General features: G+C 44.3%; 1 long non-coding RNA gene across 1 annotated transcript; it reads left to right on the top strand.

Annotated features, from left to right (window-relative positions):
• The first annotated feature begins 1,403 nt into the window (after window positions 1-1,403).
• On the top strand, window positions 1,404-4,748 carry LOC143828745 (uncharacterized). Its single transcript, XR_013227845.1, has 4 exons — window positions 1,404-1,489; window positions 1,580-1,692; window positions 2,958-3,202; window positions 4,727-4,748. It is a non-coding gene; the product is annotated as an uncharacterized LOC143828745 (long non-coding RNA).
• The last annotated feature ends 281 nt before the right edge of the window (window positions 4,749-5,029 follow it).

The following is a 5,029-nucleotide window of genomic DNA, read 5'->3' as shown; positions in this document are numbered from 1 at the left end:
TGTTCCACCAATATGTTGATGAAGCCCAGTCAGTAGGTTTGGGGAAGTTCTGAACAGGTGCCTGAGGAAGGTAATGAAGGCAATAAACTGAAGTTCAACCCAGGCAAGACTGAGGGCCATTCCGCACTCGTCCAAAATAGCACAATGGTTACAAATTGAAATCGCTACTGTTTTGCTGTTATGCACAACGTTGTTGACAATCTGCCACACACCTGAAACCGATCCGCAAAAAGCGCTTCATTGTAGCGCTTTCAGGGAAATCCCCAAAAGTGGATTCACCCTCCGGAAAGCGCTACACTCTTGCAACCAATCTGCAACACTAGCAGGAAAGTTCTGTGCGTTACCATTGTTGCGGTTTCTGCAAAGTCCCTCCCCCTAGCTCTCTCCTCTGATCTTCCAGCGAAGCGATCGCCATTTTTTTTTCTCCAAGCGAGCGGAGATCAACGCACCGGCAAGCCTTCATTTACCCAGCAAGGCTTCCCTGGCTGCAGAGCTGTTTTAAGTCACCAAGCATGAAACAACACACAGCTCCGTTTGCAGGGTTATTTTCCCTTTATTTTTCACTGTATTTTCGGCTGAAAATTGCGCCCGTACCGGGGGGGGGGTTAATTTTTTTTTCCACTCGGGGGGAGCGTGGCAACGATGAAACGGCAGCTCACACACCTAGATGGGTCTCTCCATTGCAACGAATCAACGCAGATTCGTTGCAACGTGTGTGTGTTTTTTTAAAACTTCCTTAAAGGGAAAGGGGCTTTTTGGGATCATGATAATGACCGCCCATTGGCTGCTTGATGGCCAGGGGCGGGACGAGCTCGGCAATATCGCTTCCTGGCTAGCGATTTTTGCCGAGACCGGAAGCCTGTGGTAAACGATAGAAACACAACTGGATTCCACTACAAAGCCAGGTACGCATAACAACGAATTCCACAATTAATGGCGTTTTCCCGTCCTGCAACCAATTTGCCACATAGATCCTGATGCGGAATGGCCCTCAGGTGTTGCTGGTCAAGAACAAAACTGCTTGAGAACCGAAGAGTCTTCCTGTCCTGGAGAAGGTCACATTCTATCTGAAGCAATCCTGCTTGGGGCTCAGCTAACCTATAGAGGTTCAGTTCTGAGACTCATGGCATCTTTTATCAGGTTTGACTGATATGCTAGGTATGTCCTAGCCATGGTGACTGATGTCCTGATGACATCCAGGATAGATTACTGTAATGGATTCTAGGGTGAACTGCATTGAAAAACTGTCCAGAAGTTTCAGTGCTTCAAAATGTAGCAGCCAGACTACTATGGGTAAAGGAATCCTATCATTCCTGTTCTGCAAGATCTGCACTGATAGCTTATCTATTTCTGGACACAATTCAAAGTGCTGCTTTTTCCCTTCAAGGCCCTGACTGGCTTAGGTGCAGGGTACTTGAAGGACCACCTCCTCCCATACTGTCCAGTCTCCCAGTTAAGATCCTCCCCAGAGACCCTGCTGCTTTTGGTGGTAACTATGGCTTTTCTAGTGATGACACATGGTTTGTGGAATGTCCGTCCCCTATGAAGATTATTTGACACCTGCTCTACTCTCTTTTAGGTGCCATGTCGAAATATATCTTTTTGCTCATGCTTTTAACCAGTGATGTGATTGTCTGAATTCCTTGCTTGTACCTGAGGATAATTTCAGCTGCTGAATGTTTCATGTTCTGGGTTTGTATTAGTTTGGGTTTCAATGATTTGATATTTTATTATTGTATTTTGTTATATATTCTGAGCCACCTTGAGCCGGTTTCTCAAAAGGTGTCTTTGTATGCTCCCTTGTCAGAGGGCCGTGGGTGAACACTGGAGAAAGGGCATTCTGTCTGGTGTCACCAAGACTTTGGAGCTTCCTCATCTCTGACGTTTGCTTGGTGCCAAATTTATTCATGTTTAGGAGCCAAGTAAAGACATTTTATTCTCCCAAGTCTTTAATTCATTGCTTTTATGTAAGAGCCTCTTGTGGCGCAGAGTGGTAAGGCAGCAGTCATGCAGTCTGAAAGCTCTGCCCATGAGGTTGGGAGTTCGATCCCAGCAGCTGGCTCAAGGTTGACTCAGCCTTCCATCCTTCCGAGGTCGGTAAAATGAGTACTCAGCTTGCTGGGGGGTAAACGGCAATGACTGGGGAAGGCACTGGCAAACCACCCTGTATTGAGTCTGCCATGAAAACGCTAGAGGGTGTCACCCCAAGGGTCAGACATGACTCGGTGCTTGCACAGGGGATACCTTTACCTTTTACCTTTATGTGAGACTGTCTTATTGCTTGTTGCTCTCCCACCCCCATCTCCCTGGCCATTTTTATTTTAGTCTTGCTTTTTACCCCATTTTATTGCTACATTTTTGGAGCCGGTTCTGTAGTGCTTTTATTGTTTTATGGCACAGCTATTATCGCTGGGTCTAAGATTTGTTCTTTTTAGGGCCATTTTTAGTTAGTTTTACTTTATATGAACTTTCCCCCTGTTTTTAGTGTTGTTTTGTTGTTATCATTGGATAAGTATTCTAAATGTATATTGCAAAGTACCTGAGGTAGTATTGTGGAGAGTGTTTTAAGTAAATTAAAAATTTGGCCTGTTAGAGTCAATCCAAACTCTACTGATGTGTTTGGATTGGTTCCTCATTTAGGTGATTGAATGTCATCCCCCCCCCCCAAGAATTTGTAGGTATGATTTGATTCATAAGAGGACTTTGGAGTTAAATAAACTGCCGGTTGGTAGAACAGCTCTGCGGCCACATGAAGGCAGCTTGGGCGTTGACAAAAGGCTGTGTTCTTGATACAGCTGTACAAAAGCCACATTCCGGAAGGGCAAGCCCGTTGTTCAAACTAACTTATCTTGACCTTCCAAAGGTCTCTTCGTGTGCTCAAGCACCACATTTGGCAGCTCCATACATGGACATAGGCACCAGCTACATCTGCCTGTATCCAATGTCTCTTTTCACAGATTCAGTGGCTGGTTTCAGACAACCATTTTATCCATCCTAGCTTCTGGTGAATTCCTCAGAAAAGAGTCTCAGAGAGGAGGACTCTGGTCTGGACCTCCTGCTATGGGTCAGCTCAAATGATCTCCAGCTATTCTACCCCCTGGCAGGATCCTCGGCATGCTGCAGAAGATGTTCCTGCCTCTGCAGCCCACTTGGGATGAAAAAAGGGAGGTAGTCTTGAGAGAAAGCACATACCTTTGCCTTGGTAAGATTCAAGAGGGGCTGCCAATGCCCTCTTTGGGCCTCAGGTAGCAATGGCAGAGGAGGCAATGGCAAATGCAAATCATGCCTGTTGCTTCCTCCCACATTGACTGTCTCCATTGTATAGAAGGAATGATCAATCAGCTCTGCTCCTGGTTCAGGACCAATGATAGAGAACAAAGACTCAACAAAGATCTGTCAAAACTTCTCTGTAAAACAGCATTCTCCCTTTGCCGGCTTTTCCATATGTCTGTTCTTTTCACTGGAGTTTCTGAAAGGACAGAGTTGTATTGGAGGAAAATTAGGTGGACCTACAAGTGGATACATTATTTTAGACCTCTGATATAAAGTCCTAGACAGGCATCAAAACATGTTTATATTTATGCTGTGAGTTTTATTTGAAGCTTTTTACCCCAGCCTCTCAACCAGATCATTCAAAAGATATCTTAGAACTAATCTCAAATATAAGTCACAATAAACATCAATGAAACAAAACCAGCATTAACCAAATTAAAAATTAGTAGCACCCCAAAAATCTATGTAAGTAATGCAGTTAACATTTTTAAACATTTTTGTTCCTTAAAAACATCTCCCTGAGCTATTATACCCCTGAACTAACTTCACAATGCCCATTAATACTATCCTGTTTGTTTATGATTTTTCATCTCTAAATTAATGGTGTTGGCAGAGTTTAATATGCAAAGAGAAGTACAGTACATAGTTTCATTAAGAAGAGAAACAAACTCAGTAGGAGAGAAAGATCTGTCAAACTGTTCTGATTATCTGGGAAACATTCACAAGTTCCTATTCTAACTATGTTCAATACGCTGGCCCTCCAATCCCCCCTGTAAGATATTCATCATATGCTTCTGCATCATGCACACTACAGGTCTTCTAGATTCCAAGAAATGAAACATCTAACATCAAGTTTTCTATTACGGGCACATTTGGAATTCTGACCCAAAGTGGTGCATGTAAGCACAAAATGGCTGCTGCAGGAGGATGAGCCAGCCATAGAATGTCAGGGACTAAGGTCATGGATAACTTTAACAGTGATTCTTCAACTTTTCAAGCAGAAGATCTGTTTTTATCAGGATGCCTATTGTTAAAAAATAGTGGCTTGTATACACACAGCTTGCCTTCAGCCACACAGTGACCATCCCAAAGCAGATTTGGAAAAATCTGTACAGCTACTTAGAGCTGCAATGGCCAGTCAGAAGCTCTGCCCCTTGGGAGGTGCCAGGAAAGGTGCTGGCAAGTGCCATGGAACTTGGGCATCCCACTGGGAGCCCCTGCTTTATTGCATTCACATATTAACACCAGATCCTGTTGATATCAATACAATGTAAAGCAGCTTTTTTCCTGTGAAGAACTGTCATTAATAACAACAGCAACTGCTCACTTGTATGTATTAATGAGCTTCTTTCCAGTGTTTTGCTAAAGGCCCCAAATTCCCCACTGCCCTCTGCATTGTTTCTAGAATTGCCTGCTGTATATGACCTTTCTCTTTTGTCTCTGCCATTTTCAGAATTAGGGAGGTAATACTGATCCTGACCCCCTTCAAGGATCGCTGCCTTGTTGTGGCAAGGGGGCTTGCGTAGTTCAGTGAAGCTATGAGCTATACCGTGCAGGGCCACCCAAGACGGACAGGTCATAGCTGAGAGCTCTGACAAAAGGTGATCCACTGGAGAAGGAAATGGCAAACCACTCCAGTATCTTTGCCATGAAAACTCTATGGACAGTTCCAATAGGCATAACGATATGACGCTGGAAGATGAGCCCCTCAGGTCGGAAGGTGTCCAATGTGCTACTGGGGATGAGCAGACGGCTA

The sequence above is a fragment of the Paroedura picta genome, chromosome 2 (genome assembly GCF_049243985.1).
Source record: "Paroedura picta isolate Pp20150507F chromosome 2, Ppicta_v3.0, whole genome shotgun sequence".
Taxonomy (NCBI): Eukaryota; Metazoa; Chordata; class Lepidosauria; order Squamata; family Gekkonidae; genus Paroedura; species Paroedura picta.
The sequence above is the reverse complement of the archived record's forward strand: the minus strand, read 5'-3'. Positions and strand labels throughout refer to the sequence as shown.